We start from the raw sequence: 21,053 nt of genomic DNA on the forward strand, positions 1-21,053 counted from the left end.
CGTATCCATAATTTTTGATTGTTCCATGCTATATTATATTCTGCTTTGGACATTATTGGGCTTTATTATACACTTTTATATTATTTTTGGGACTAATCTAGTAACCGAAGGCCCAACCCAGAATTGCTGTTTTTTGCCTATTTTAGGGTTTCACAGAAAAAGAATATCAAACGGAGTCCAAACAGAATGAAACCTTCGGGAACGTGATTTTTGGAACGAACATGATCCAGAGGACTTGGACACTACGTCAAGACATCAACCAGGAGGCCACGAGGTAGGGGGGGAGCGCCTACCCCCCCAGGCATGCCCTCCACCCTCATGGGCCCCCTGTTGCTCCATCGAGGTACTCCTTCCTCCTATATATATCTATGTACCCCCAAACTACCAGATATGGAGCCAAAACCCTAATTCCACGGCCGTAACTTTCTGTATCCACGAGATCCCATCTTGGGGCCTGTTCAGGAGCTCTGTTGGAGGGGGCATCAATCACGGAGGGCTTCTACATCAACACCATAGCCCCTCCGATGAAGTGTGAGTAGTTTACCTCAGACCTACGGGTCCATAGTAATTAGCTAGATGACTTCTTCTCTCCTTTTGGATCTCCCCCTCTCTTGTGGAGATCTATTCGATGTAATCTTCTTTTGCGATGTGTTTGTTGAGACCGATGAATTGTGGGATTATGATCAAGTTTATCTATGAACAATATTTGAATCTTCTCTGAATTCTTTTATGTATGATTGGTTATCTTTGCAAGTCTCTTTGAATTATCAGTTTGGTTTGGCCTACTAGATTGATCTTTCTTGCAATGGGAGAAGTGCTTATTGTATTGTTGCCATCGAGGATAACAAGATGGGGTTTTCATCATATTGCATGAGTTTATCCCTCTACATCATGTCATCTTGCTTAAAGCGTTACTCCGTTCTCTTGAACTTAATACTCTAGATGCATGTTGGATAGCGGTCGATGTGTGGAGTAATAGTAGTAGATGCAGGCAGGAGCCGGTATACTTGTCTTGGACGTGATGCCTATATACATGATCATACCTAGATATTCTCATAACTATGCTCAATTCTGTCAATTGCTCAACAATATTTTTTCTACCCACCGTGAATACTTATGCTCTTGAGAGAAGCCACTAGTGAAACCTATGGCCCCCGGGTCTATCTTATATCATATTAATCTTCCAATACTTATTTATTTCCTTTGCCTTTTATTTTACTTTGCATCTTTATCATAAAAATACCAAAAATATTATCTTATCATATCTATTAGATCTCACTCTCATAAATGACCATGTAGGGATTGACAACCCCTTACCGTGTTGGTTGCAAGGATTTATTTGTTTGTGTAGGTGCGAGGGACTTGTGCGTGGCCTCCTACTGGATTGATACCTTGGTTCTCAAAAACCGAGGGAAATACTTACGCTACTTTGCTGCATCACCTTTTCCTCTTCAAGGGAAAACCAACGCAAGTGCTCAAGAGGTAGCAAGAAGGATTTCTGGCGCCGTTGCTGGGGAGGTCTATGCAAAAGTCAACATACCAAGTACCCATCACAAAACCCTTATCTCCCGCATTACATTATTTGCCATTTGCCTCTCGTTTTCCTCTCCCCCACTTCACCCTTGCCGTTTTATTCGCCCTCTCTCTCTATCCTCCCTCTCTTTCTATATTTGCCTCTTTTTGCCCGTTTCTTGTTTGCTTGTGTGTTGGATTGCTTGCTTGTCGTTATGGCTAGTCCCCTATCTGTTCCTTTATCCCCTGAGTTTGAAGTTCTTCACTTTAAACAAAGACAAGGAGAAAATTTAAAAGATGCTTGGTATAGGATGATGGAATCTTATCATAATTGCATCTTAGAGGTGAATTTTAGAATTCTGCTTCGCAGTTTCTATGTTGGACTAAATATGTCCCATAGACAACTCTTGGATTGTGTTGCCAAAGGAAATTTTATTGAAATTGATCCCAGTGTTGCGCTTGAAATCATAGAGGGTGTAGTGGAAACACTACCTCAACAAAAGGGGCCACAACATACCTAGGAAGAGACACAAGTTTTTGAAAAAAAATTGCGAAGTAACTAAGAATTTACAAAAGTCTCTTGTACCTCTTAAGAATGTTAGCGGAAATATTCACCACATGAATATGTTGATTACCCTTTGCAACAAGCGGTTGGATTCTTTAGATCTAAAATTTTCCAAATATGAAGGGATACGTAAAGAACCTCCTGGATTAGAGCTTGATTCCGCTAAAAAATTGAAAACCAAAGATGGCAATACCTAGATCTATCCTTGCTTTTATTCCTAGCTAGGGGCGTTAAACGATAGCGCTTGTTGGGAGGCAACCCAATTTTATTTTTATTCCTTGATTTTTTCTCCTGTTTAGTAATAAATAATTTATCTAGCCTATGTTTTGGTTGTGTATTTTTTGCGTTTAATTAGTGTTTGTGCCAAGTAGAACCGTTGGGAAGACTTGGGGAAAGTCTTTTTAATCTTGCTGTAAAAAACAGAAACTTTAGCGCTCACGAGAATTGCTGCCATTTTTATTTGGAAGGTGATATTTAGTTAATTATTTTTGAAGATGATTAATAGATAAATTCCTCACGTCCAGCAATTTATTTTAGAATTTTTGGGGTTCCAGATCTTGTGTTAGCTACAGATCACTACAGACTGTTCTGTTTTTGACAGATTCTGTTTTTCGTGTGTTGTTTGCTTATTTTGATGAATCTATGGCTAGTAAAATAGTTTATAAACCATAGATAAGTTGGAATACAGTAGGTTTAACACCAATATAAATAAAGAATGCGTTCATTACAGTACCTTGAAGTGGTGTTTTGTTTTCTTTCACTAACGGAGCTCACGAGATTTTCTACTTTAAGTTTTGTGTTGTGAAGTTTTCAAGTTTTTGGGTGAAAGATTTGATGGATTATGGAACAAGGAGTGGCAAGAGCCTAGTATTGGGGATGCCCATGGTACCTCAAGATAATCTAAGGACACCTAAAAGCCAAAGCTGGGGATGCCCCGGAAGGCATCCCCTCTTTCGTCTACTTCCATCGGTAACTTTACTTGGAGCTATATTTTTATTCACCACATGATATGTGTTTTGCTTGGAGCGTCTTGTATGATTTGAGTCTTTCCTTTTTAGTTTACCACAATCATCCTTGCTGTAGACACCTTTTGAGAGAAACACACATGATTCGGAAATTATTAGAATACTCTATGTGCTTCACTTATATCTTTTGAGTTATATAGTTTTGCTCTAGTACTTCACTTATATCTTTTAGAGCACGGTGGTGGTTTTGTTTTATAGAAACTATTATTCTATCATACTTCACATAGATTATTTTGAGAGTCTTAAATAGCATGGTAATTTACTTAAATAATTCTAATATGCTAGGTATTCAAGACTAGTAAAAACTTTCTTATGAGTGTATTGAATACTAAGAGAAGTTTGATGCTTGATGATTGTTTTGAGATATGGAGGTAGTGATATCAAAGTTGTGCTAGTTGATTAGTTTTGAATTTGAAAAATACTTGTATTGAAGTTTGCAAGTCCCGTAGCATGCACTATGGTAAACGTTATGTAACAAATTTGAAACATGAGGTGTTCTTTGAGTGTCCTCCTTATGAGTGGCGGTCGGGGACGAGCGATGGTTTTTTCCTACCAATCTATCCCTCTAGGAGCATGCGCGTAGTGCTTGGTTTTTGATGACTTGTAGATTTTTGCAATAAGTATGTGAGTTCTTTATGACTAATGTTGAGTCCATGGATTATATGCACTCTCACCCTTCCATCATTCCTAGCCTCTTCGGTACCGTGCATTGCCCTTTCTCACATTGAGAGTTGGTGCAAACTTCGCCGGTGCATCCAATCCCCGTGATATGATACGCTCTTTCACACATAAACCTCCTTATATCTTCCTCAAACAGCCACCATACCTACCTATTATGGCATTTCCATAGCCATTCCGAGATATATTGCCATGCAACTTTCCACCGTTCCGTTTATCATGACACGTTCATCATTGTCATATTTCTTTGCATGATCATGTAGTTGACATATTATTTGTGGCAAAGCCACCATTCATAATCCTTTCATACATGTCAATCTTGGTTCATTGCATATCCCGGTACATAGCCGAAGGCATTCATATAGAGTTATACTTTGTTCTAGTATCGAGTTGTAATCATTGAGTTGTGAATTAATAGAAGTGTGATGATCATCATTTTCTAGAGCATTGTCCAAAGTGAGAAAAAAAGAAAAAAAGAGAATGGCCATAAAAAAAAGAGAAGGCCCAAAAAATGAGAGAAAAAGAGAGAAGGGACAATGTTACTATCCTTTTTAGCACACTTGTGCTTCAAACTAGCACCATAATCTTCATGATAGAGAGTCTTTTGTTTTGTCACTTTCATATACTAGTGGGAACTTTTCATTATAGAACTTGGCTTGTATATTCCAACAATGGGCTTCCTCAAATGCCCTAGGGCTTCGTGAGCAAGCAAGTTGGATGCACACCCACTTAGTTTCTTTTGTTGAGCTTTCATATATTTATAGCTCTAGTGCATCCGTTGCATGGCAATCCCTACTCCTTGCATTAACATCAATTGGTGGGCATCTCCATAGCTCATTGATTATCCCCGTTGATGTGAGACTTTCTCCCTTTTGTCTTCTCCACATAACCCCCATCATTATTCTATTCCACCCATAGTGCTATATCCATGGCTCACGCTCATATATTGCGTGAAGGTTAAAAAAGTTTGAGATTAGTAAAGTATGAAACAATTGCTTGGCTCGTCATCGGGGTTGTGCATTATGAGAGCATTCTTGTGTGACGGAAATGAAGCATGACTAAACTATATGATTTTGTAGGGATGAACTTTCTTTGGCCATGTTATTTTGAGAGGGCATAATTGCTTAGTTAGTATGCTTGAAGTATTATTATTTTTATGTCAATATTGAACTTTTATCTTGAATCTTTCGGATCTGAATATTCATACCACAATTAAGAAGAATTACATTGAAAATATGCCAAGTAGAATTCCACATCAAAAATTCTGTTTTTATCATTTACCTACTCGAGGACGAGCAGGAATTAAGCTTGGGGATGCTTGATACGTGTCCAACGTATCTATAATTTTTGATTGTTCCATTCTATATTATATTCTATTTTGGACATTATTGGGCTTAATTATACACTTTTATATTATTTTTGGGACTAACCTTCTAACCGGAGGCCCAGCCCAGAATTGCTGTTTTTTTGCCTATTGTAGGGTTTCGCAGGAAAAGAATATCAAACGGAGTCCAAACGGAATGAAACCTTCGGGAACGTGATTTTCGGAACGAACATGATCCAAAGGACTTGGACCCTACGTCAAGACATCAATCAGGAGGCCACGAGGTAGGGGGGCGCGCCTACCCCCAGGTGCGCCCTCCACCCTCGTGGGCCCCCTGTTGCTCCACCGACGTACTCCTTCCTCCTATATATATCTACGTACCCCCAAACACCAGATACAGAGCCAAAACCCTAATTCCACCGCTGTAACTTTTTGTATCCACGAGATCCCATCTTGGGGCCTGTTCCGGAGCTCCGCTAGAGGGGGCATCGATCACGGAGGGCTTCTACATCAACACCATAGCCTCTCCGAAGTGTGAGTAGTTTACCTCAGACCTACGGGTCCATAGTTATTAGCTAGATGGCTTCTTCTCTCTTTTTGGATCTCAATACAAAGTTCTCCCCCTCTCTTGTGGAGATCTATTCGATGTAATCTTCTTTTGCGGTGTGTTTGTTGAGACTGATGAATTGTGGGTTTATGATCAAGTTTATCTATGAACAATATTTGAATCTTCTCTGAATTCTTTTATGTATGATTGGTTATCTTTGCAAGTATCTTCGAATTATCAGTTTGGTTTGGCCTACTAGATTGATCTTTCTTGCAATGGGATAAGTGCTTAGCTTTGGGTTCAATCTTGCGGTGTCCTCTCCCAGTGACAGTAGGGGCAGCAAGGCATGTATTGTATTGTTGCCATCAAGGATAACAAGATGGGGTTTTCATCATATTGTATGAGTTTATCCCTCTACATCATGTCATCTTGCTTAAAGCGTTACTCTGTTCTCTTGAACTTAATACTCTAGATGCATGCTGGATAGCGGTCGATGTGTGGAGTAATAGTAGTACATGCAGGCAGGAGTCGGTCTACTTGTCTTGGACGTGATGCCTATATACATGATCATACCTAGATATTCTCATAACTATGCTCAATTCTGTCAATTGCTCAACAGTAGTTTGTCTACCCATCGTGAATACTTATGCTCTTGAGAGAAGCCACTAGTGAAACCTATGCCCCCGGGTCTATCTTCTATCATATTAATCTTCCAATACTTATTTATTTCCTTTGCATCTTTATCATAAAAATACCAAAAATATTATCTTATCATATCTATCAGATCTCACTCTTGTAAGTGACCGTGTAGGGATTGACAACCCCTTACCACGTTGGTTGCGAGGATTTATTTGTTTGTGTAGGTGCGAGGGACTCGTGCGTGGCCTCCTACTGGATTGATACCTTGGTTCTCAAAAACTGAGGGAAATACTTACGCTACTTTGCTGCATCACCCTTTCCTCTTCAAGGGAAAACCAACGCAAGTGCTCAAGCGGTAGCATGTACCGTGGCAACCGTCCACTGACTCTTCATCTTTCCCTCTCGATTTGGAACTGCTGTCGCATGCTCTTCCTCCCTCCTCCATTTGCCTCCACCCTTCCTTCTGCCATTGTTCGATAGTCTTCTCCATGGAGGGAACAAGCCGGAGACGACCCCGTTATTCTTGCCCCGATCTGAATGATGACGCGATGGAGGAACTCATTGATCAGTGCGACGTCATCACCTCAGCTAGCATGGCAGGTTCGTTCAAGACCATTCTCGACTCAACTAACAACATTATTACAAGCAACCCAAGGGTCTAGGAGCGGTTTGATCTCCCCTATCTTGTTCGCCGTGACCCTGCTGACTAGCGCGGGGACGACGGAAGCCTCGCCTTGTGCAAGTTGATGCCGCTTCATAATGATATGTGTGATGTTAAGATGCCATCGCTTGAGGGCAAGGCTTGGGCAGGCGCAAATGAAGATTGGGTTGTTTATATTGGGTACAACTGCGAGTGGGACCTTGTGAATGTGTACACTTGTCACTAGGTTCCACTTCCAAAAATCTTAGACTGCCTAGAGGTTGAGCACATAGATGATCTACGTGAGTTCAAATACGATCATGGTAACTGTCGTCTATGGAAGATAGCAATTTGTCGAGTTCCCAACCGCTCTTGGGATTACATGAACTATGAAGTTGTTGCTATCTTCGACAAGCTTGTTTCCTTCCTTACTTCCACGCCTCGATGGATATTGTTCAAAAATCAATTTCTGTACACGGATGAGTACTGTGATGCGATTCAATATGAGGGTCTTCTGTTTGCTACCACCACTCGTGGCACTGTTTTTGCATCAAATTGTCATGCTTTCGGTACGTTTGTCTTCCACCGTAATTATAATTGTTTCATCCACATGCATGCGGGTTAGCTAGTTTCCCTTTACTAATTAATTAACCTTCTTGTGTTTCCAAGGTCCTGTGAACATTCCACCACCTATACTTGAAATTTTTTATAACCAAGGGGGAGATGACGATGCTGATGATCACGAGCATGAGGACGAGCAGGACCCATATACTCAGTGGCGTCTGGTAACTTATTCCGATGGATCACCTCTTCTTGTCTGTATACAGGGCACTGCTGATGTTACTAAGGAAGCAGGTGTTGTCTCGCATGGTCGCACTCTCCGGACCTATTCCAACATCCTTTGCAGGGTATTCAGGATGGATACTAGTGTACTAGCGCCAACACCTTCTCCTTGGTTTAGTATTGAAAGTCTTGGAGGAAACTCGCTCTTCCTTGGAGAAAACTATCCAATCATGGTGAAAGGCGATCCAGCTGCTGTTGACACAACATTACTACCATTTATGAGAAGCAACTGTATCTATACCTCGGTCATTGCTATGCTTCCCTACCATCGCACTATGGGTCCTGACATAGCCCGCTTCAGCCTGGATGATCAGTCCTACGTTGGTCTCGAGATTGATAGTAGCTGGGCCTTCCCAGAGAATCACTTCTGGTTCAAAGCAAGCATTTCCAACGCTGAGGATTGGTTGAGCTGAAGTTCATTTCATTGCTTGTTATTTGTTGTGTGATGAAAACTTTAGTATTTACTAGAATGTATCGTCGTTGTCGTTGTGGGTTCATGACCTGTTGTATGTAATAAAATGATATGTCTGTGATAAACTTACTAAATTTATGAATGGCTTTCGAGTCGCTTCTCTGAGTGGGTGCTGCGATGAGGCAATTTTTTTTCCGAATACATAATTGTACGTGCATTTCAATAGGTTATCAGACGAGTCCAATCAATAATAGTACTACTAGTATTTGTACTAGCTTCACATGCTTCGTGCGTTGGGCAGGTGTTTTTATTGTAGCTGCGAATCCCATCATCCTAGGTCCTCGGATGAGTCCAGTAGAAATTGCATTCTGATGTTTGGGTTCAAACTTTCAAAACTGCTGCACTATCTCTATGTCTATGTATACGTAATACAACAAGTTGTAAACTTGAGACCAGCCACCCACCCTCACAAAGAACACTTTTTAACCTAGCACAGACTCCAGGAAATTTGGCCACAGTGTGAGGTGGGCCATATGTTAATGTGTTCGCTGTACATAACCAGCACCTCGAATCCTCGATACATAGTACAGTAGGGTGGCATGGGCTAGAACAAGTATTCACGTCCAGGAGTACGGCACACGCCACCAGCACGACTTCCACCTGACACCATATTTCTTGGAGTCCGTGCTACAACTATCTCTTCAACCTCGTCGTTTCTCTAACTCAGCCATCGCGCGGCGGGCGAGGTGGGGGTTTGCCGATGGTCGGTTTCCTCAACTGTGGTCCCACTTGTAAGGCCAACTCCAACTCATGACCCCAAACTGACCTCTATTTTGCCTGGATTCTGTCCGTTTGGGTAGGGCAATGGGGTCGTTCCGGGCCATTTGTCGGATGCGGTGGTCGTGCGCCCAACGCGCGGACGCATCCCGACCGCGTACATTTTTCTTTGCAAACACATATCTTTTTTTCATCATTGGCCCTGTTTGGATCCATGGGTTAGAGTTAGTTTGGGTTAGTTTGGACTTAACTAACCCAAGAATATCCAAACATGAGGGTTAGTTTGGGTTAGATGCATCTAACCCACCCCAAAAAACTAACCCACCCAAGATGTGCTTATTTGGGTTAGTTCTTCTCGGGACCACTAGAAACTTCCTTTTCTCCCGCACTTCCCACAACAGATCCCTCCCCACTTCCTCGAAGCTTCTCGTCCTCTCCCTCCCTCCCTCTCGCACCGCGCGTGAAGTCGCCTCGCCGTATCCGCGCTCCATCTAACCCTGCCATCCAAACACCTCTTTGGTTAGAGTTAGTTCAGGGTTAGTTCAGGGTTAGAATCTAACTCTAACCTCTAACTGAGTTAGAGTATCCAAACAAGGCCATTGATTTTTGGTACATGGAAATACATCACCAAAAGTTGACTAGAAAAGCAAGACCAAACAAAACAAGAACCACATGAATACATTTTAGAAGATATCCAACTTCCATAACTGCTCCTGTAAGTTGGATTAGTGCCTTGTAGATGCATTCATTGTTGATCTGCGGAGGCTCGATCTTGCGTGCTTCTTTCTTCTTCGAGTGTAAAGAAGTAGACGTTGCTTCCTCGCATCTAGTCCCATGTCTAGCCTCTATTCTATCAACAAGTGCACTAGTCTCATCTCTAGCCTCTATGCTAGCTAAAAGTGCTAGAACATCTACTAAATTGCACTCTGTCAATATATCGATGTACTCTTCTTCCCAATACCAAAACTTGCATCCATTCTACAGAATAAAATTTTAAGTTAGCACAACTAGTCTAATTCGAGAGCACAACCAAAGCTAAAGTAGCACATACCCCATCGGTTGAGCACTTGATGAACACCCATCTGGAATGTTCCGGCGTTGTAGACACGTGACACAAGACCTTCTTTGGGCAGTCATCGCACGTAATGAGTGGCAAAGGTGTGCCGACGAGCTTTTGGGCCAGCACCGAGCCCGGCCGACCGTCATTCATGTATCTGCCGGTGGACCACCGACGGTGTAGATCCAAATGGCTAGAGGAGGAGTCAGTACCTGCATGCGGCCATGCAGCCTTGCCGGGGCTGAGGGAGTCCTGGATTAGGGGGTCTCCGGACAGCCGGACTATGTCCTTTGGCCGGACTATTGGACTATGAAGATACGAGATTGAAGACTTCGTCCCGTGTCCGGATGGGACTCTACTTGGCATGGAAGGCAAGCTAGGCAATACGGATATGCATATCTCCTCCTTTGTAACCGACCTTGTGTAATCCTAGCCCCCTCCGGTGTCTATATAAACCGGAGGGTTTTAGTCCGTAGGACAAGATACAATTAGACCATAGGCTAGCTTCTAGGGTTTAGCCTCTTCGATCTCGTGGTAGATCAACTCTTGTAATACTCATATCATCAAGAACAATCAAGCAGGACATAGGGTATTACCTCCATCAAGAGGGCCCGAATCTGGGTAAACATCGTGTCCCCTGCCTCCTGTTACCATCCGCCTCAGGCGCATAGTTCGGGACCCCCTACCCGAGATCCGCCGGTTTTGACACCGACATTGGTGCTTTCATTGAGAGTTCCACTGTGTTGTCACCATAAGGCTCGATGGCTCTGTCGATCATCGCTAGCGATGCGGTCTAGGGTGAGGCTTTCCTCCCCGGATAGATCTTCATATTCGGCGGCTTTGCAATGCGGGCCAATTCGCTTGGCCATCTGGAGCAGATTGAGGGCTACGCCCCTGGCCATCAGGTCAGATTCGGAAACTTGAACTACACGGCCGATATCCGAGGAGACTTGATCTTCGACGGATTCGAGCCCATGCCGGACGCGCCGCGCAGTCACGACGAGCAAGTCGTAACTCTACCGTCGGACAGTGTTCGGGAGATCGCATCCGCAGTTACTCTGGCCTTAAATCCAAAGCAAGTCGTGCCATCCGAGAGCGGAGGGATGGACCCCGCCACGGAGGCCGCACTCTCAGTGGCGATAGAGCCAGATACTGACTTCACCCCTTACGAGAGCCGTGTCGCGAAACCACTGATTTCATCTCCGGCCACGGACTCCGAACCGCTCATATCCGTGCCCGTCGAGTCCGACTAGGCGCCGATCATGGATTTCACCTCCGCGGATATCTTTCAGCACTCACCTTTCGGAGATGTGCTGAATTCATTAAGGTCTCTCTCCTTGTCAGGAGAACCCTGGCCGAACTATGTCCGGCTAGAATGGGATGCGGACAACGAAGAAATTCGCTGCCCACCCACCACCCACTTAGTAGTCACTGTCGACGACTTAACCGACATGCTCGATTTCGACTCCGAAGACATCAACGGTATGGACGACGATGCAGGAGACGAACCGGAACCACCACCCACAGGGTGCTGGACCGCTACTTCATCACATGACGTACACATGGTGGACACCCCAAACGAAGCCAATGGCGACAAGAAAGCGGAGGATGACCCCTCCAAGAAGAAACCCAAGTGCCGACATCAGCGGCGCCGCTCTAAGTCCCGCCATAGCAAAAACAACAATAATAATAGTCCACTCGACTCTGGAAGAGACGACAACTGCACCACCTCGGTGGCAGAAAATGATCAAGATGCAAACTGCAAACATAGTACAGATCCGACGTCCGAACACAATGACGCCAAGGATAAGCCTCATCAATCCCCATCTAGGGAAGAAAATAGTCCGGACGAAGATGCACCCATCATCCCGGAAACACACTTGGAGCAAGAGAACCTCCGTAGAAGGCTTACTGCCATAGCGAGAAGCCTGAAGAAACAGAAGCAAAGGCTCAAGGTCGCACAAGATACGCTCAACAGCAAGTGGAACAAAGTAACAAAGTATGGTAGAAGCTACCACCCAAATAGCTATCCAAAGCGCAAGCTATTACCAGAATTCGACGATGAGGCCTTAGAGCCCATACAACCGATAAGTGATACGGCCAACCGGCCGGATCCACCACCCCGTGAACGCGATAGAGCGGCTAACAAAGTCACACATAAGTCAACACACGCTCTATGTGAGAACTTGCGTCAAAAATCCGGCGCGACCAGATCTATCTATGGATCTAGGAAGCGCGCTACGGTACACAACCAACACCGAATACTACAACCGTCCGAACACTATGGCGCATCCCAATACAGGGGTGGCGCACACCCATTATGTTTCAGTGATGAGGTGCTGGATCATGAATTCCCAGAGGAATTCAAACCGATGAACATAGAGGCGTACGATGGAACCACAGACCCTGGAGTCTGGATAGAGGACTTCATCCTCCATATTCATATGGCTCATGGAGACGATCTACATGCCATTAAATACTTGCCCCTCAAGCTTAAAGGGCCAGCTAGGCACTGGCTCAAAAGTCTCCCCGAAAACTCAATTGGAAGTTGGGAGGAGCTCGAGGACGCTTTCCGAGCCAATTTTCAATGGACTTATGTCCGACCTCCGGATGGAGATGATTTAAGTCACATAATCCAACAGTCCAGAGGGCTTTGGAACAGGTTCCTCACCAAGAAGAACCAAATAGTCGACTGTCCGGACGCCGAAGCCTTAGCAACTTTTAAACACAGCGTCCGAGACGATTGGCTCGCCAGACACCTCGGTCAAGAAAAACCGAGAACAATGGCAGCCCTAACAAGCCTCATGACCCGCTTTTGTGCGGGCGAGGGCAGCTGGTTGGCCCGTAGCAGCACCAGCGACCCAAGCACATCCAAAGTAAGGGATGGCAATGGTAAATCACGACGCAACAAAAACAAGCGTGAAAGTAAAGAAGGTAGCCCAGATAACACAGCGGTAAACGCCGGATTCAGGGGCTCCCGACCAGGTCAACGGAAAAAGCCTTTCAAAGGCAGTAGAGAAGGACAATCTTGCCTAAACAAACTTCTTGACAAACTCTGTCAGATTCACGACACCGCAGACAAACCTGCAAATCATACCCAGAGAGAATGTTGGGTCTTCAAGCAGGCCGGTAAGCTAAACGCCAAACACAAAGGGGAAGAGACACCAAGCGAAGACGAGGATGAACCTCGCCAGCAAAGCGCCGAAGGACAGAAAAAGTTCCCACTAGAGGTTAAAACAGTAAACGTGATCCATGTGACAAGGAGGAGAAGCAATCATGCACTTCGATGCACACGCGCCATAGAGCCCGTCACCCCTAGGTCCAACCCCTGGTTTGCCTGCCCGATCACTTTTGATCGTAGGGATCATGATACATACATCCGACGTGAAGGACTGACGGCCTTGGTGTTAGACCCAATAATAAATGGGTACCATTTCACAAAGGTCCTCATGGACGGCGGCAGTGATCTCAATCTGATATATCAGGACACAGTACGCAAAATGGGGATAGACCCGACACAAATAAGCCACAGTAATACTACCTTCAAGGGAGTAATACCAGGCCAAGAGGCCCACTGCACGGGCTCTCTACTACTATAGGTGGTATTCGGTTCTCCCGATAACTTCCGAAGTGAAACGTTAACTTTTCACATCGCTCCATTCTGAAGTGATTTTCAAGCACTACTCGGAAGGGCGGCTTTCGCTCATTTTAACGCAATACCGCATTATGCTTTTCTCAAGCTCAAGATGCCCGGTCCACGAGGCATCATTACAGTTAGCGGAAGTACCAAACATTCTTCACGTACGGAAGAGGATGCAGCGGCTCTAACAGCCGCACACTAGACGGCCTCACCAACCAGAAAAAATGGCAGGTCGTCATGACCATGGACACGGTTAGACGAGTCCGGCGTTCCATCATACATGCATGAGATTGGTTTTCGAACCCTCATAAAACGATACCAGGGGCTTCCCGCGTGTAATCAGGGCCAGCCCGGCTCACCTAGGCTTCTCTGGAATTCTGATAACTCATTCTTCTTTTCGGCACGGTAACTTTCACCTAAGTTTTTTCCTTTTGCAGGTTACAATTGTGCTACACCCGTCCAGGACACGGCACAACGGAGATACAGGAGCAGACGTGCAGCAGGGACCCACCCAAAGGTTTCTTTTTAGATTAAGGCCATGCGTAAACCTTTTTTTTACTATCTCTTGTTGCTCACATCCTCTGGATACTCCACACAACCGAGAAGGATGCCGGCGTTATTGGCATGTGGCCACGCCAGGATTTTGCACGTACCTGGACACATGGGGTTTCTTATAAAGGGCATTGTTTAGCCCGGTATATGTTATAAAGACCAAACACCTTAGGGAGTGTTCGGCGTCGCGAGTTTGGCCCTATATGCATCAGCTCCGAATCATGTCTTTGTTCAAATGTTGGGTTTGCCCGGCTCCCACGTTTTGGTACCTTATGTTCCATTATATCGGCTAAGGTAGCACTGAGAGAACTACTGCGATTGTGCCCCGGTTCATCCGGATGAGCACCTTAGTAGAGAAAGCCGAAAACTGACTGTCATGATATAGCGAGAGACTGGTCAACCACTCGATGACTAATCAGAATCTTCGGGATTCCTCCGCATTAACGAAGGACCGTTTCCCGGTCATGTACGTACGCGCATCGTATTCGGACGAGCGCAGAAGTACCAGGGGCTATATAGTAGCCCCACTGTCAAACTCCTATGGCTAAGTGAAAGTGTTAAAGCAATATAGTCCGATTGCCTCGTTTGCTATGCTATCACCTCCTTAACGGACCAAGACGTTGGATCAAGTGTGGATATGCATCTTTTGCGAACACCCCCGCATTATATGCGTGGGGGCGGAAGCCGACGACTGCAAACTTTCAGGTTATATACATATATACATAAACGACTGCACAGGAGGCATCACAGTACTTTCGGGCAAAAGTATAAATACAGCCTTGATTAATTCAGAAAAACATTATTTGTACAATGGAACTACATGTCACTGGAAAATAATATTCTTCGAGCACTGAGCCTCTATCGAACGAGCGCCTTCAAGGACTTCTTCAAAGTAGTGCTCGGGAGCCACTCGGCCTATGGCCGAACCCTGTGCTGCAACAGTGGTGGCCTCCATCTCCGCCCAGTATGTTTTGACACGAGCAAGGGCCATCCGCGCACCTTCTATGCATGCTGATATCTTTACAACATCGATGCATGGCACAGCTTCAAGGAATTGTTGCACTAAGCTAAAATAACTACTTGGCCTTGGCCCTCCCGGCCACAGGTGATCCACAACGGACCTCATGGCAAGTCCAGACAACCTATGGTCAATCACTCATTCAGCAGCAGCGGGCGGACTGGAGTGTGAAACTCTAACCAGAACAGCTTTTCCACTTCGGGACCTTTCTGATCCTTGAAGTACTCGGCTGCATCAGCAGCACTTGTAGCCAAATCCATGTATGCGTCTGTAGAACTCCATAACCGGTCCAGAGGAGCATACTTCAGATCTCCGAACTTAGTCCGCAACAAGAAGGGCTTCCCAGACACGATATCTACAACTTGATTCAGCTCCTCCTTCGTCGCTCTAATTTTGGAGCGGGCTTCCTTGGCAGCCACCCGGGCCTTCTCCAGGTACGTCGCCTTCGCCCGGTTTTCTTCTTCAAGAAGCCGGTAACGGTCAGCAACATCTTTTAACTCTACATCCGTCTTGGCTATTTTTTTCCTTGCTCTCACAATGCGCGGCCTGTTCGGCCCTTAACTCTTCGGCTGCCTGTAAAGCGGCCGCATTGCTACTCCTTGCTTGCTCCTTGGCTCGGGCAAGCTCCACCCGAAGGGTCTCCACGGTGGCAGCTCCATCTACAGTCACGACATATTAAAGATACTGGCATCATGCTGCTCTTATTATGTGACGATCACCAGAAAAATCACTCACCCTATGCCTCGTCAAGCCGCTTGTTGACAAGCACGATGTCGGCATCTGCCGCATCTAGTTGCCGCTTTAGTTCGGCAAACCGATCAGTCCGGCTAGCCACCGGAGCTTCAACCGCCTACACATAAAGGCGGTCTGGTTATTACCTGGGACTATGATACTCTGTTTGCCGCCATTCTCGATGACAACCAGAGTCTCGGGGGTTACTATCTACATGGGCATACCTAACGTATGCGGAACTGTTAAAGGCATACATTATTTCACGTACCTCAAAGCCTTTCAGCAGACTCGTAAAAGCTTCGTGCAAACCGCTTTCGGCGGATGAAATCCTTTCAATTACCGTGCCCATTAGCATATGATGCGCTTCCAAGATGACAGCTTGCCCCAGAAGATCCTTAGCGCGTCCGACCGCACACAGTACGGACCCTTGCTGTCGCTCTCCTCAGGAGCCGGATACTGGGGATGCTAGGCAGCCAAAGGGTTATCCTCTGGCGATATTGGATCCGGAGATACCCTTCGTGACGACACTTCAAGGTCGCCCGCTTCTTTAGCTAGGGAGTCCAGGGGAGGCGTTTCGCTCTTCATCATCTCCGAAAGAAGATCCACCGAAGATGAACTCTGTCAAGAAGGGCTGCGATCCGGACTACAATTTACAAGCATCGGTTATTGTCTTCGGAAGTAAGGTAGGATATCTTCACTATTAAGTACTTTTTGATTACTTACAGCTCGGTAGAGGGCTGATCCCTGCGTGGACATTGTGCGGCAAGAATACCCTCCGAGGCAGGACCCTCCGGCGGAGATTTCTCCTCCCGTTTGGAAACCTTAGTTTCCCGTTCTTCAGAGGTAGTCCTCTTCCTTCCCCGGGGAGAGAGAGAATGTCAGATTCTTCCCCTTGGTTATCCTCCCTCGTGGAGGCACTCATTCCCTCGATTGGAATAGGTAGCGATGGAGGCCCGCTTTTGCCCTCTTTATTCCCCCCTTCATCTTCCTTTGAGGGCACTAGACATGGTGCTGGCTCGAGCATCTTTTCCAGCATTGGATTGTCCAAGCCTTCAGGAAGGGGGGCCGAACAGCGGATCATCTTCGCCTTTGTTATCCAGTCCTGGTCAAAGAGCGATTCTTCGGAATGATGTCGTGATAAATAAAAGGACAATGTGTTCGTCCATGGGATTACTTACTTGGGCAGCGAGGCGGTTGCAGCTCAGGCCCACATCCTCGGTAGTGTCTGGACACTCTATTTGGGGTCCAAAGAACGATTTGTACATCTCCTCGTGCGTCATGCCGAGGAAATGCTGAATAGTGCGCGGTCCTTCCGGGTTGAATTCCCACACGCGGAGGGGCCGGCGTTTGCAAGGCTGGACTCGACGAACCAGCATAACTTGCATTACCATAACCAGACTGAAATCTCCCTCGAAGAGATCTCGGATACGGCTCTGCAGTATTGGCACGTCCTTGGCTGGACCCCAGCTCATCCCCCTGCTGATCCATGACATCAGTTGTGGTGGGGGGCCCGAGCGAAAGGTGGGGGCAGCTACCCATTTGGCACTTCGGGGAGCTGTGACGTAAAATCACTCTTGTTGCCACAATCCGGACACCTCTGGAAAGGAACCCTTTGGCCATGGAGCATCAGCAATTTTGCTTATTATAGCACCTCCGCACCCTGCGTACTGCCCCTCGACCATCTTTGGCTTCACATCGAAGGTCTTGAGCCACAGGCCGAAGTGAGGGGTAATGCGAAAGAAGGCCTCACATACGACAATAAACGATGAGATGTGAAGAAGGGAATCCGGGGCCAAATCGTGAAAATCCAGCCCGTAATAGAACATAAGACCCCTAACAAAGGGATCCAGAGCGGGGCCTAGTCCTCGAAGGAAGTGGGAGACGGACACAACACTCTCGTTGGGTTCGGGAGTAGGGACGACCTGCCCTCGGGCGGGCAGCCTATGCAAAATTTTGGCGGTCAGATATCTGGCCTCCTCAACTTCTTGATGTCCTCCTCCGTGACGGAGGAAGGAATCCACCGGCCTTGAAGGTTGGATCCGGACATGATTGAAGGTCCGAAGCACCAAACCTGAGCTTTGGGTGTTAGAACTCAAGGCGGGGGAAGGATTCGATTGAGCACAGGAGGGAAAAAAGAAAAATCCTTGTCCCTTTATAAAGGGGATGAATATCAGGCGTCCTCCTCATGGCCGTTCGAGACTTACCTAAGATCTAAGAGTCATACCAACATGCACGGTTGGGTTACCCATGTTTGTATTGATGAGAATCCCGTGATAAGGGGAACATGATCTCTGCTTTGACAAGACGTGTCAAGAAACCACCTCGCGTTATGTGCGGGGCTGGTTAAAGAAAAACGGTTCAAATAATGACCAGACCGTGGCGTGATGTCATGTTGTCAAAACATGTCAGCAGATTTGATTTGTGAAAATATTATTCTCTCTACGGTGGTGTGTGAAACTTATTTTGCAGGGTCGGACACTATCCTTGTATTCAAACTCTTCCATGGTGTATTCGGAGGAGGAACCCACCTTGCAATGCCGAAGACAACACTGCGCGCCGGACTCATCGTCATTGAAGCCTGGTTCAGGGGCTACTGACGGAGTCCTAGATTAGGGGGTCTCCGGACAGCCGGACTATATCCTTTGGCCGGACTATTGGACTATGAAGATACGAGATTGAAGACTTCATCCCGTGTCCAGATGGGACTCTACTTGGCATGTAAGGCAAGCTAGGCAATACAGATATGTATATCTCCTCCTTTGTAACCGACCTTGTGTAATCCTAGCCCCCTTCGGTGTCTATATAAACCGGAGGATTTTAGTCTGTAGGACAAGATACAATCAGACCATAGGCTAGCTTCTAGGGTTTAGCCTCTTTGATCTCGTGGTAGATCAACTCTTGTAATACTCATATCATCAAGAACAATCAAGCAGGATGTAGGGTATTACCTCCATCAAGAGGGCCCGAACCTGGGTAAACATCGTGTCCCCTGCCCCCTGTTACCATCCGCCTTAGACGCACAGTTCGGGACCCCCTACCCGAGATCCACCGGTTTTGACACCGACAGGGGCCTTCCGGCCCGGTGCCCGGCCAGTCCATGGCGTGACGCGACCTCCCATAGCCGGGCGAGCTCAAGCCCGACCGGATCCGCTCCAAATCCGGCTGTCGGGTGCGCAAAACATGTAGCCGTGGTTGGGTAGCTCTAGGGCGTCGAGGGAAAGGGGGCTGAGCGAGCGCGCGTCCGAGCTGCACACGCTGGAGTTGGCCTATCAGTGTGGCGGACTAACCATGTGGGGGTGCGAAGTGGCTTCGCTCGTGTGGGGGACGGAAGCCATCCTGCGCGGGCGCTAGGTCTGACAGGACAGCCTTATCATTAGTGTGTGACCTTTGTGGCAACCGTTCGCTCCCCACTAGCCTCTTCGTTGACATGTGATCCCGTTCCAACATGTCAGTGAGACGACGGCGAGTCCTTTTGTACAATTTCCGAATAGACGTCTATGTAGGCCAGGGCGCCTCTTCGTGTACCGTGGAAACCGTCCACCGACTCTTCGCCTTTCCCTCTCGATTTGGAATTGCTGTCACACGCTCTTCCTCCCTCCTCCATTTTCCTTCACCCTTCCTTATGCCATTGTTCGATCGTCTTCTCTATGGAGGGAATAGATTAGAAACGACCCCATTATTCTTGCCCTGATCTGAATGATGACGTGGTGGAAGAACTCATTGATCGGTGCAACGTCATCACCTCGGCTAGCATGGCCGGTTCGTTCAAGACCATTCTTGACTCAACTAATAACATCATTACAAGGAACCCAAGGGGCCAGGAGCGGTTTGATCTCCCCTATCTTCTTCGCCATGACCCTGCTGACTGGCGCACGGACGACGGAGGCCTCGCCTTGTGCAAGTTGTTGCCACTTGATAATGATAGTGTGATGTTAAGATGCCATCGCTTGAGGGTAAGGTTTGGGCAAGCACAAATGGAGATTGGGTTGTTTATATTGGGTACAACTGCGAGTGGGAACTTGTGAATGTGTACACTCGTCACCGGGTTCCACTTCCAAAAATCTCAGACTGCCCAGAGGTTGAGCACACCGGTATTCTACGTATGTTCAACTACGATCATGGTGACTGTCATCTACAGAAGATACCAATTTGTCCAGTTCCCAACCGCTCTTGGGGTTATAGGAATGCTTGTGTTGTCGCTATCTTCGACAAGCTTGTTGTCGTCCTTCATGGTTTGACTCGATGGATATTGCTCAAAAATCAGTTTCTATACACGGATGGGTACTGTGATGCAATTCAATACGAGGGTCTTGTGTTTGCTACCACCACTCGTGGCACTGTTTTTGCATGGAATTCTTATGCTTTCGGTATGTTTGTCTTCCACCATAATTATAATTGTTTCATCCACATGCATGCGGGTTAGCTAGTTTCCCTTTACTAATTAACCTTCTTGTCTTTCCAAGGTCCTGTGAACATTCCACCACTTATATTTGAAAAAAAATTATAACCAAGGGGGAGATGACAATGATGATGATCACAAGCATGGCGACCCATATACTGAGTGGCGCCTGGCAACTTATTCTGATGGATCACCTCTTCTTGTCTATATACAGGGCACTGCTGATGTTACTAAGGAAGCATGTGTTGTCTCCCATGGTCGCACTCTCCGGACCTATTCCAACAACCGTTGGAGGGTATTCGGGATGGATACTAATTTGCTAGCGCCAACACGTTCTCCCTGGTTTAGTATTGATATTCTTGGAGGAAACTCGCTCTTCCTTGGACAAAACTATCCAATGATGGTGAAAGGCGATCCAACTGCTGTTGACACAACGTTACTACCATTTATGATAAGCAACTGTATCTATACCTCGGACATTGCTATGGTTCCCTACCATGGCTATCACAATATGCTTCCTGACATAGGCCGCTTCAACCTGGATGATCAGTCCTGCATTGGTATCGAGATTGACAGTAGCTGCCCCTTCCGAGAGAATCACTTCTGGTTCAAAGCAAGCGTTTCCAATGCCAAGGATTGGTTGAGCTGAAGTTAATTTCATTTCTTGTTATTTGTTGTGTGATGAAAACTTTA

Source organism: Triticum aestivum, chromosome 3A, assembly GCF_018294505.1.
Source record: "Triticum aestivum cultivar Chinese Spring chromosome 3A, IWGSC CS RefSeq v2.1, whole genome shotgun sequence".
NCBI lineage: Eukaryota > Viridiplantae > Streptophyta > Magnoliopsida > Poales > Poaceae > Triticum > Triticum aestivum.